This window comes from Heloderma suspectum, chromosome 2 (assembly GCF_057233095.1).
Source record: "Heloderma suspectum isolate Gila_16-S chromosome 2, 16-S_ref, whole genome shotgun sequence".
In the NCBI taxonomy this organism is placed as follows: domain Eukaryota; kingdom Metazoa; phylum Chordata; class Lepidosauria; order Squamata; family Helodermatidae; genus Heloderma; species Heloderma suspectum.
This window is the reverse complement of record NC_139459.1, coordinates 158,310,389-158,323,451: the sequence shown is the minus strand read 5'-3', so window position 1 is coordinate 158,323,451 and position 13,063 is coordinate 158,310,389. Positions and strand designations below refer to the sequence as shown.

Sequence of the window (13,063 nt, the reverse complement as noted above, 5' to 3'; positions counted from 1 at the left end):
TCAGAAATAATTCTAAGTTCTACTTTCAGAAAATACTCTAAGGGCACAATCCTATGCATGTTCAGACAGAAAAAAGCTCTACATCTCCCAGCATGCAGTTGTAGGACTTTTCTTCTATTTAAACATGCATAGGATTGCCTCTTAAGTCCCAACTTCAGAAATAATTCTAAGTTCCAAAGTCTAAGAGCCTAGAGAGGTGCATAGTTACCAAATCCTTGGGTCCGGTGGTCCAGAGAAGAGGCAAAGCAGCAAAAGAGCAAAATGAGCTGTAGCCCTCGCTACCTGTGCTTTGCTCCTGCCATAGGTGAGGGCCCCAATAAGTGATGAGACAACCATCTTCTAATCAAAATCGGGTGCGTGGGTGGTTAGACTACCCGTTCACCAATTAGAAACATGGTGTCTCATCTACTCCCTCCAATAACAGGACATTTTATGCTCATGTGCTTTGGGAATATTTTAGGCACTGTATAAAAGGGTTAATTTGAAGTTTCCTAAAATGTGGCTTCCCAAAGAAAAAGAAATGCAAGAAAGCCAAGTGGCTGTCTGAGGAGGCTTTACAAGTAGCTGAGGAAAGAAGGGAAGCAAAAAGCAAGGGAGAAAGGGGAAGATATATCCAACTGAATGCAGAGTTCCAGAGAATAGCAAGGAGAGACAAGAAGGCCTTCTTAAATGAACAATGCAAGGAAATCGAGGAAAACAACAGAATGGGAAAGACTAGAGATCTCTTCAAGAAAATTGGAGACCTCAAGGGAACGTTTTGTGCAAAGACGGGCATGATAAAGGACAAAGAAGGCAGGGACCTCACAGAAGCAGATGAGATTAAGAAGAGGTGGAAAGAATACACAGAAGAACTATACAGGAAAGATCTTAATGTCCTTGATAGCCATGATAGTAATGTCCTTGATAGCCATGATAGTGCGGTCACTGAACTTGAGCCGGACATCCTCGAGAGTGAAGTCAAGTGGGCCTTAGGAAGCATTAGTAACAACAAAGCTAGTGGAGATGACAGTATTCCAGCTGAGCTATTTAAGATCCTAAAAGATGATGCTGTTAAAGTGCTGCATTCAATATGCCAACAAATTTGGAACACTCAACAATGGCCACAAGACTGGAAAAGGTCAGTTTACATTCCAATTCCAAAGAAGGGCAACGCCAAAGAGTGTTCAAACTACCGCACAATTGCGCTCATTTCACATGCCAGCAAGGTGATGCTCAAAATCCTACAAGCTAGGCTTTAGCAGTATGCGAACCGAGAACTACCGGAAGTACAAGCTGGGTTTCGAAGAGGCAGAGGAACTAGAGATCAAATCGCCAACATTCGCTGCATCATGGAGAAAGCAAGAGAATTCCAGAAAAACGTCTATTTCTGCTTCATTGACTATGCTAAAGCCTTTGATTGTGTGGATCACAACAAACTGTGGCAAATTCTTAAAGTGATGGGAGTACCAGACCACCTTACCTGTCTCCTGAGAAACCTGTACGAGGGTCAAGAAGCAACAGTAAGAACCGGACATGGAACAACCGAGTGGTTCAAAATTGGGAAAGGAGTACGACAAGGCTGCATATTGTCACCCTGCTTATTTAACTTATATGCAGAGTACATCATGAGAAATGCCGGGTTGGATGAATCAGAGGTCGGAATTAAGATTGCTGGGAGAATTATCAACAACCTCCAATATGCAGACAATACCACCCTAATGGCAGAAAGTGAAGAGGATCTAAAGAGCCTCTTGTTGAGGGTGAAAGAGGAGAGTGCAAAAGCTGGTTTGAAACTCAACATTAAAAAAACTAAGATCATGGCATCTGGCCCTATCACTTCCTGGCATATAGAAGGGGAAGAAATGGAAGCAGTGACAGATTTTACTTTCTTGGGCTCCAAGATCACTGCAGACGGTGACTGTAGCCATGAAATTAAAAGACGCTTGCTCCTTGGGAGGAAAGCTATGGCAAACCTAGACAGCATAGTAAGAAGCAGAGACATCACCTTGCCGACAAAGGTCCGTCTAATCAAAGCTATGGTTTTCCCAGTAGTAATGTATGGCTGTGACAGCTGGACTATAAGGAAGACTGAGCGCCGAAGAATTGATGCTTTCGAACTGTGGTGCTGGAGAAGACTCTTACGAGTGCCCTGGACTGCAAGGAGGTCCAATCAGTCCATCCTAAAGGAAATCAACCCTGAGTGCTCATTGGAAGGACAGATACTGAAGCTGAAGCTGAAATATTTTGGCCACCTAATGCGAAGAGAAAACTCTCTGGAAAAGACCCTGATGCTGGGAAAGACTGAAGGCAAAAGGAGAAGGGGACAACAGAGGATGAGATGGCTAGATAGCATCACCGATGCAATGAATATGAACCTGAGCACACTCCGGGAGAGTGCGCAGGACAGGAAGGCCTGGCGTGCTATGGTCCATGGGGTCACGAAGAGTCGGACACGACTGAACGACTGAACAACAACAAAATGTGGCTAAAGGTCTGCCATCTGTACATGTTATCTTGATTAACATATTTCTCCCTGGTACACTTTCTTTGGTCATCTTTGATCATATTTGGACATATCCGCCTGAACACCTCCTCCCAATTGTCACTCATGTTCAGGGCTACAACATCCCCTGCCCAACTAGTGTCGAGTAAGGAGGAAGTTGTAGCCCTGAGCATGAGTGACATTCTCTTATCAGCAGGTGTACTCCACGAGATGTCAAACAATAATTTTCCTCCTCCTAGTGGGTGTCAGAGTATGCTCAGTTCTTCTGTTCATTTCACTCTGCCAGCACACCATAGCTTTAAATAAGCTCTGTGAAGCTGCTTGGAAAGACAGCTGCATTTTTTCCATTCTTCAAAGCCAGTCCTGGAAAATCTTAGTTACAGTCTTTGTTAGTGAGATAACATCAATTAGCATAACACCACTACTTTAAGGTCTTTTTGCCCAGAGGTCAAGGGTCTGATAAAGCCTTTGATTGTGTGGATCACAACAAACTGTGGCAAATTCTGAAAGAGATGGGGGTACCAGACCAGCTTACCTGTCTCCTGAGAAACCTGTACGAGGGTCAAGAAGCGACAGTGAGAACCAGACATGGAACAACTGATTGGTTCAAAATTGAGAAAGGAGTACGACAAGGCTGCATATTGTCGCCCTGCTTATTTAACTTATATGCAGAGTACATCATGAGAAACGCCGGGTTGGATGAATCACAGGTCGGAATGAAGATTGCCGGGAGAATTCTCAACAACCTCAAATACGCAGACGATACCACCCGAATGGCAGAAAGTGAAGAGGATCTCAAGAGCCTCTTGTTGAGGGTGAAAGTGGAGAGTGCAAAAGCTGGTTTGAAACTCCACATTAAAAAAACTTAAGATCATGGCATCTGGCCCCATCACTTCCTGGAATATGGAAGAAATGGAAGCAGTGACAGATTTTATTTTCTTGGGCTCCAAGATCACCACAGATGGTGACTGTAGCCATGAAATTAAAAGACGCTTGCTCCTTGGGAGGAAAGCTATGGTAAACCTAGACAGCATAGTAAGAAGCAGAGACATCACCTTGCCTACAAAGGTCCGTATAATCAAAGCTATGGTTTTCCCAGTAGTAATGTATGGCTGTGAGAGCTGGACTATAAGGAAGGCTGAGCACCGAAGAATTGATGCCTTCGAACTGTGGTGCTGGAGAAGACTCTTACGAGTCCCCTGGACTGCAAGGAGGTCAAATCAGTCCATCCTAAAGGAAATCAACCCTGAGTGCTCATTGGAAGGACAGATACTGAAGCTGAAGCTCAAATAGTTTGGCCACCTAATGCGAAGAGAAAACTCTCTGGAAAAGACCCTGATGCTGGGAAAGACTGAAGGCAAAAGGAGAAGGGGACGGCAGAGGATGAGATGGCTAGATAGCATCACTGATGCAATGAATATGGACTTGAGCACACTCCGGGAGAGAGCGGAGGACAGGAAGGCCTGGCATGCTATGGTCCATGGGGTCATGAAGAGTCGGACACGACTGAACAACTGAACAACAAGGGTCTGGTGTATAATAGGTCTGATTCTTAAATATGAATCTGGGGTCTTTTAGGGGGTCTTCTTGTAGGTCTCCCTAAAACCCTCATTCAGATCATTCAACCATTCCAGATAAAGTTAGCTGTCTTCATTTGGAAGTTGCCTCTTCAGTCTTTTGTTAGCAAAATTATTTAAATCTTCTAGTACCAGATTAACTGTCTCCCACTTGATATTCTGATTATCCAGGTATTTTAATATTTGATAAGCATGAATATCACATCCATCTTAAACCAGATTAGCCATTGATCCATCATCAACCAGAGCAAGACACAAAAGCTATTCTACTCTATATTACTTTTGATGTCTCTGTAATTTTTTTTGAATCTGAATAGCTACAAGAACTTTGGTAATTTTTTCAATTGCTTTGGGATGTATGAAAAGTTGATTAACTCTTTTGATAGCCCAGTACAAGACACTAATGGCAATACCCACAAGTAAGATCTGCGAAAAAATAAAATAAAAAAATCACAATTACAATTGGATGGAGAATCAGCTGAAAGAAAGCTGTGCATTTAGGTGAATAACCCACAAAAATATCCCACCAATGATGAATTGTCAGTGATTGTCCTTGTTTACTTAAAACTTGTAACTGTCCATTGTTATGCCAAATCCTGATATGTCCTAATTGAAGTCTGGATTCCAGCTCTTGCATGACATTAGTGATCATTTTCTCCATTCTAATTAAATTCTCCAATTTATCGCAGTTCAATCCAGTATTAATAGTCCATGTTGGAAATTCCTCATCTGGTGTATTTCATAAACTGAAATCCTGAAAACTTGATCACATACAGTAACTTCAGTAATATTACATCTACAACTTTCAGTTGGCCCATAATCTTCCATGGTAGTTCCCCATTACACCTCAGGACACATAGTTACTGCACACATGAAACCTTACCCAATATCATACACACAAGTGTTATTATGAGCTTGATTTTTCCATTCACACATTGAAAACCTGTAGTTTACATTACAACCTTCTTCAGGACAAGTGAGTGTTGGAGAAACCTGCTGATTTTCTTTCCATTGATTTTAAGAGTATATTGTTACTGAATATTGCTGGTATTTGCCTGACGGGGAGAGCAATCCTATGGCCACTAGTCAGCAGCTAGATGGCCATAGGATATCTGGTTTTCCGGGAACCAGCCTCGGAGCCCGCACTCCGAGGTTGATTCCTGGATAACTGACCTTCCCCCTCCCTTCCATGCTGCCTTGCAGGCAGCATGGAACAGCCCCGTGCTCCGCGCTCCAAAGAGGAGTGTAGAGTGGCCAAAACGGGGCGTTCTGGGGGGCGTTCCGGGGCGGGGAAGGTGGAAATGCGGGTACAATGCATCCTATGTGTCATCCAGCAGCCTCCTCCCCCGCTCCACATTCCTGCAGCTAGACAGCCGCTGCAAATGCAGGGCAGGATAAGTGTGGAGGGAACGATCCCCTCCGTGCTTCTCCTGTACTGCATTGGATAGGCAGTCGCCTCCGAGTTCAGAGGCAGCTGTCTGTCCCCATAGGATTTTTCCCTAAGTGTATTGGGAAAAGGTGTGAGACTGCCAGAAAGGCCAGGGGAGGAAACCCTTGTGAGTTAAGGGAGATTTGGGCTAGGGAGATTTGAGGGTTTCCATGTTGTTGAATGCAACACCTGATTTTAGATTGGAATGGTGGTGAGGAATACCCCATTTCTCTTTTAAGACTGGACGTAGGACCCCTTAAGGAAATAAAGGGCATGTTCTCCTAACTGAAATCAAATTAGCCATCTTCAGTTAGAATTAGCCTCTTCAGTCTTTTGTTAGCAAAATTGTTTAACCCTTTTAGTACCAGGTTAACAGTGAAGGGGCAGAAACCAACATGTAAGCAGTCAAAGGTTCCTGACCTTGCACATGGACAATAGGTTGCTGCATAAGGTGTTGCTGAGGATTGCAATCGCTTGCAGTATACTTATATTGCAGAACGGCATCACAGCTGGTATAGCTGCAGCAGCAACTAGGGATGTACAACAGTCACTTACCTTTTCGCGGATTGTGTTCATTGGGGGGGGAGGCTCTTCGCCCCGCCCCCCGGAATCCTCGACCGGGGGGGAGGCGATCCGGTCCTCCCCCCCTGGAATCTTCGACAGCCAGCTCTGCTCTGCGGCGGCTCTGCAGAGCAGCCGGCCAGGGCTGTCTGCAGCTGGAGTTCCGGCCGCGGACTGGCTGCTGCAGACGCAAATGGCGGCTGCCATAGTGGCCGCCATTTGCGTCCAGCCAGGGAGCTGTGATACGCTACGTAAGTCTTTACGTAGCCTATCATGGCTGGGTAAAAAAACCAACAACGGCGTACGCAAATGGCAGCTACGGCGGTCGCCATTTGCATTCCTTTTTTTTTGCCGTTTGCATAAATATTTACGTAGGCTAAAATGGCGGATAAAAAAGGAACGCAAATAGCGCCCATTATGCTATTTGCGTTCCCCCTTTTTTTTCGCCATAATAGTCTACGTAAATATTTATGTAGACTAAAACGGCGAAAAATAAGGAACGCAAATGGCGGCCGCCGTAGCCGCCGCCATTTGTGTACCCCTTTTTTTATAATTATTATTGGCTTGCCGTGGTAGGCTATGTAAAGACTTACGTAGCCTATCACGGCAAAGACCAGAATGCAAATGGTGGCTGCGGCAGCCGGTCGAAAGGCCAGCCGCCGCCGTAGCCGCTGCTGTCCGGAACATCCGCCCCAGGTAAGTCTCGTCCTGGAGGGAATCCGCGGGGGGGGGGGCAGGCCGTTCCGCCACGGATTTCGGGGGAAATCTCACTGAAATCTGTGGCGGAATTCTCCGCCATCCCTAGCAGCAACTGCTGCTGGATGTGGATCCATGGTTTGTGTTGATGTGTTAGTAACACACTCTGTTGATGTTACTCACAGAACCTGTGATGAAGCAGGCCTTAGGGTACTGAATGGTGGTCTCGGAGCTGCAGGACAGATACCACCTAGCATGTTCTGAAAAGGGTGAGGTGTGGCACCCTGAGCAGTCCAGCGAGGACTTGGTCTGGGTTGAGCAAGCTGGCTAGTGGGATAGTATGCAGCTCAGTTTTGCATCTGTGGACTAGTTGCCATGAAATAGCCTGAATGCGGTGCTGGCTGGTAAAGGCTGATGACTGGATTGGGCACTGCTCTCTCATTTCTATTATCTGCATGTACTGGTTGGTAAGGTGAGATTGGCATTCTTCTTTACAGTGGGCTTAGGCTACATATAGTGGTTTGGTGGCCATAGTTCTACCATTCATTTCTGCTTTAACTGCTTCTTTTAGTGAAGAAAAGCAGACAAACACAAACCCTTTACTGCAGCTTCTTCCATCATGACCTTTGCATTAGTAATTGTGCTAAATGGTGAAAATTCTATGCATAGGTACTCATCAATTCCATCATCGAGATTTTTCACAGAAAGATTTACAGCGGGGTATATGGTGATCCTGTCCCTGTTAATTTGTTTAAATTTGCACTTGAGCTCTGTTTGTTTATCTAGTTTTTTCTGAGGTCTGTCAACATATATTTGTTTTCTGTTAAGTTCCTTTCCATTCATCTCATCTACAGCTTTTTGAGCAACCTCTTTCAAAACTGACAGAGCCTTTGGATTTGGTTTCCTCTGTTGCACAACTCAGATTGGCAGGTTTATCACAAGAAGCTCGCTCCAGGATCAAAGACCTCCTGTTCAGTGGGGAGGGTCTATTTAATGCTAAAAACAACAAGGCCAAGAACTCAGTACAGAAGGCCAAGAACATTGTGAGACGAATGGGTATTGGTTTGCATTTCACATTGTATCAGCCACAACATTGGGTTAGACAACCTTCTTATAAGCAACCCTGTTCACCAGCAGAACAACCTTTATGCCAGTCACCAGCACAAGCGAAAACCAGGAACAATCAACAGAAGCAAGATGACAACAACAAATGTTGTCTTTCACTCCCTCAGTTTTCCACTTCATCCCTCTGTCTGTTACCTCAGCTTTGGCTATCATATTTTGCACTATTTCCAGGCTTGGAGACAGATAACATCAGATTCATGGGTCCTGTCCATCATTCAGTATGGTTACAGAATCAAGTTTGACAGCCTCCCTCCAAAGAGTGCTATCAGGACTATAGCACCCTCAGCCATGCTACTGGCAGAAGTGAACACCCTTCTGTTAAAAAGGGCAATAGAGGTCATTCCAGAGCTACAAGTTTATGACAGGTTCTACTCCCATTATTTCACTGTCCTGAAATGGGATGAAGGTCTTTGACTGATTCTGGACCTCAGATAGGTAAATTCATACATCACCCCAAGTGCTTTTGGATGGCCATGCTTGCTTTTATCTTTCCTCTACTTTGGGAGGGATATTGATCTGCACCACTAGTTCTAAAAGATGCCTATTTCCACATCTCAGTCAATGTCAGCCATCAGTGTTTCCTCCATGTTGGCGTTGGTACAGAAGCTTACCAGCTTTAGCTGTTAACATTTAGCCTTGCCATATTCACCAAATGCATGGCCATTGTTGCAGCCCATCTTCACATTTGAGGGGTGTCTGTCTATCTATCCCCGTATAGATGACTGGCTTTTGCTGATGTCAATGAGGGAAGGAGTACCGAGGGGCATGTCCACTACTTGTCATCGCTTCAGGAACTTGGCTTGAGGTGGGTGCGTCTGTGCATTCCCACTTCCATTGCCTCTTCCCTGACTTGGTGGATGGATGTCTGCAATCTTCAGGAGGGCATGCTGTTCTTTCCCAATCCCCACCACGAGTGTTAACAATGGATGCTTCTCTGTTGGGTTGGGGTGCATACTGCGGAACTCTGAGGATGTGCAGGAAATGGTCCAAGCCTGAGTCCAGGCTTCATATCAGTCGGCTGGAGCACTTGGCTGTTCTGAAGGCCTTGAAAGCATTCGAGACAGAGTTACGAGGATGCTTGGTTCAAACAGTATCCAGCAACACCACTACTGGTTATTATCTAAACAAGCAAGGTGGAACAAGATCCCTTTTCTTCCTTGATCTCACACTCTGGATTTATCACTGGTGCATCCCTCATTGTATTGGTCTAATAGCTGTTCAAATAGTGGAGGTGAACAACCGCTTTGCGGAGAACCTCAGTCAAAACTATTCAAATTCCCACAAGTGGACAGTAGTGTCAGTGGTGACCTGTCTCACAGTGGTCATCTGTGCATTCACACAACCCACCCACCATCCTCACTTCAGAATCTACTTTGTACTGAGGTTTCCTTTGGTTCCAAGGCTATGTTTGGAAGTCTCAAGGAACTAAGGGAATAGGTAGGAACCTGCCTGGAGCATTTTATTAATTAATTCATTCATTCATTCATTTCTATACCAGCCAATAGCCGAAGCTCTCTGGGCGGTTCACAGTCATTCACAAGATACTGTACAGCATAAAAATTAAATATACAAAATGTAAAAAAAATTCAAACAGCTAAAAATAATTTCAATAAAATATTAGATGTGTTCAGACAGCTGTCATAAATGCCTCACCATACACCATTAAATGCTTGAGAGTAGAGGACAGTCTTAATCTGGCGCCAAAAAGATGATAGTGTTGGCACCAAGTGGGCCTCAGTCGGGAGATCATTCCACAACTGGGGCCATCACTGAAAAGGCCCTCTCCCTTGTTGCCACCTTCCATTCCTCCATTGGAAGTGGCACTCAGAGGAAGGCCTCAGATGTTGATGGTAGTGTCCAGGTGGGTTCAGGTTGGGAGATACACTCCATCAGGTATTGTAGTCCCAAGCCATGTAAGGCTTTATAGGTTAAAACCAGCACCTTTAATTAGGCTGGAAAACATACAGGCAGCCAATACAAGCAGGTCAGAATTGATCTTATATGCTCAGACTTTCTTGTCCGAGTTACCAATCTGGCTGCTGCATTTTACACAAGCTGCAGTTTCTGAACAGTCTTCAAGGGCAGCCCCACATGGAGTGCATTACAGTAATCTAACTTGGATGTTACCAGAGCATAGATTACTGAAACCAGGTCATCCCTGTCCAGATAGGGGTGTAGCTGGGCCACCAGCTGAAGCTAGTAGAAGGCAGTCTGTGCCACTAAGACTACCTGAACTTCAAAAAACAGTGATGGCTCCAGGAGAACCCCCAAACTATGAATCTGTTACTTCAAGGGCAGTGCAGCACCATCCAGAACAGGTTGAGCATGCTCCATCCAGTCAGAAGAACCACCCACCAACAGCATCTCAGTCTTGTCTGGATTGAGCTGCTGTTTATTAGCCCTCATCCAGTCCCTTGTTGCAGCCAGGCACGGATCTAGCACATCCACAGCCTCACCTGAAGAAGATGAAAAGGAGCAATAGAGCTGCATGTTATGAGCATACTGATGGCAATGTACTCCAAAACCCTGAATGATTCCACTCAGCGGTTTCATGTAGATGTTGATTAGCATGGGGGACAAAATCAACCCTTGAGGAACCCCATACTGGAGAATCCACGGGGTTGAGTAATATTCCCCAAGCACCACCTTCTAGAGCTGGCCATCCAAGTAGGAGCAGAACCACTGTAATGCAGTACACCTCACACCCAGCTCAGACAGTCGCCCTACAAGGATACCATGGTCAGTGGTATTGAAAGCCACTGAGAGATCCAGGAGTATCAACAGGGTCACACTCCCTCTGTCTCTCTCCCGACATACGGCATCATACAGGGTGACCAAAGCTGTTTCTGTGCCAAAACTAACCTGAACCCCAACTGAAATGGATCCAGATAATCAGACTCATCCAAGAGTAGTTGGAGCTGATTGATCACTACCTGCTCAAGGACCTTGCATATTCATTGGGATGGTGGGGTAGGGTACCTGCCAAAAATTCCTCAGCTACAGAAGATTTCCAAATGGGTTTGGTGCAGATGCAGAGCCCATATGTGTAAATGCACAGGTGACCACTTGAAGAACTACAGTTACAGGTAGGTAACCTCTCTTTCTCAGAAGGCAAACTGGTGAGACTAGAAGAAAAGTAACTTGTCCAAAAACCTAAGTACAAGGTACAGGTGGGCTCCACACTCCAAAATACAAAATCACACAAATAAAAATGGTGCTGGAGGGCAGCACATTGCTTTACAGTATGCTGGCATTACAGTTAAAACACAATTTTTAAAATCTTGAGAAATAAACATCAGGAGGGGCAGGAAGCCTGGTGGGCACCCATGTTGGAGACCCCAGGACTAAATTATCCACCGTGCCTCGGGATTGCAGCATGCCTCACAGTACTTGATTTTGTAGAAAACAGAATTTACTGCCATGTTGCTTCATAACAGTGTCCCTTGAAATGGCTGCAATTGCATGGAGAGATGCTTGTCTGTCAGTTCCAGCCACATAGTGAGTAAAGAGCTACAATGATAATCTCTTCTCTGGATTTCTTAGAGGCTACAGAAGGATGGTAAATTCTGGTTCACTCAATGGTTGGAATGTACAGTTAACCAGTCCTAGTGATTAGAGCTGCATATAGATGGGCATCTTTAAAGTTGTGTTTATTGGGTAAGGTTTATGTTTTACATTGTTTATGTTATAAATGGGATCCCCTTACTTATACCTGGCAAATATTTCCAAAAACTTAATGCTTTGTTTCACAAATTCTTTGGAGGTTCCCTTCAACCAAGAATATCTCTGAAAATGATGCAACTTCCAATTACAGATCTTGCTACATATCATCGGGCTTATCTACTAACCTGTACTAAATTTTGGTCTTTTCCACTTAGATTTGATTTTCCACCTTGGTCAGTTTTGGAATCTTCCTGTCTGGAGCCTCTGTCCAAATGGACGGTGTTAGGTTCTTGGCATATTAAGGCAGACAGAGCTTCTCCCACAATCTCAGCGGTTAGAGATACGTGGTATATAATGTCACGCCAATTACAGTTTGACCCATTTTCCCATGCCAAATTGATTTTATGGGGAAATCCAGATCTAAGAACTGGAAAGAAAATGTTCTGTGGTGGACCTGGACAGAAAAAATGATCTTTACCCTGGATCAATTATTGGGTGTTGATGATGAGTTTTTGCCATTTTCAGCTTTGAGAGATACATTTGATTTGCCTGCTACAGCTGAATGGCAGTATTTGCAATTTAACCATTCATTAGAATCTAGATTCGGTGCCACTGCTTTTACTGCCTTGGAGTCCCCTGTGCTATTGGAAACACTTACTGAAGCTGACCAGGCATATTGACCCACAATTTATGTTTATAAATACTTATCAGTGAATAACTATGATACATGGAGTCTTCAGCTGGAATGGAACAGGAAATTAGAATGTCCTATTTTGTTTAAGCAACGAACTGCCATTTTGGCATCTGTATCTGAACTGTCTATGGACCTCCAGTTACGTCTTATTCAGCAAAAGCATTTGTTTTGGGTCTGTTGGGTACCACAACGTCTCTTTAACAAAGGTTTGTCTAACTCGGCTAATTGTTGGAGGTGTAATACAGTTAATGCTTCTTTTATTCATATGTTTTGGAAATGCCCAATAGTTGCCTCCTTTTGGGAGGAAATTATCATATGGATAAACTTTGTATTGGAAAGCTCTTTAATATTTACTGATGTACATGTTCTCTTAAACTATTTACCTGTTTCTTGGAATGTAACCCACGGTCAGCGTAAATGGATTTTTTATGCCCTCCTGGCTGCTAAAAGACAGTACAATACTGAAAGGATAAAAGCTCACCGCCCATAATGCAATGGATTGAAGACCTAACAACACTAGCAACATTTGAAAGAGTGATATATAGGTGTCACTTGTGAATGGACATATATTTGGATATAAATCTGGTTTTACTGACGTTTATGTGTAATCTGTTCTTGTTTCCTTCGTTTTCTAGAATGTTGTAATATTTGAAACTGAAGACTTTAAAGCATGTTGTTATACTTCTAATTGTTTTGTTTTGTTTCTGTTTGTTTTGTTTTGTTATAAAAATTGTTTTATAAATTTGTTTGTTTTGTTTTGTTATAAAAACAATAAAAATTGATTAAAAGAAAAAATAATTAGAGCTGATACTTGGAATATTTTTAATTGCATATAA

General features: G+C 43.9%; 1 protein-coding gene and 1 pseudogene across 1 annotated transcript in view; one reads left to right on the top strand and one right to left on the bottom strand.

Annotated features, from left to right (window-relative positions):
* STXBP5L (syntaxin binding protein 5L) overlaps window positions 1–13,063 on the top strand; it is a 285,752-nt gene that overhangs the window by 111,403 nt on the left and 161,286 nt on the right. The gene's annotated exons all lie outside the window — the stretch shown is intronic.
* LOC146352986 (polyadenylate-binding protein 1 pseudogene) lies at window positions 6,771–8,107 on the bottom strand (annotated as a pseudogene).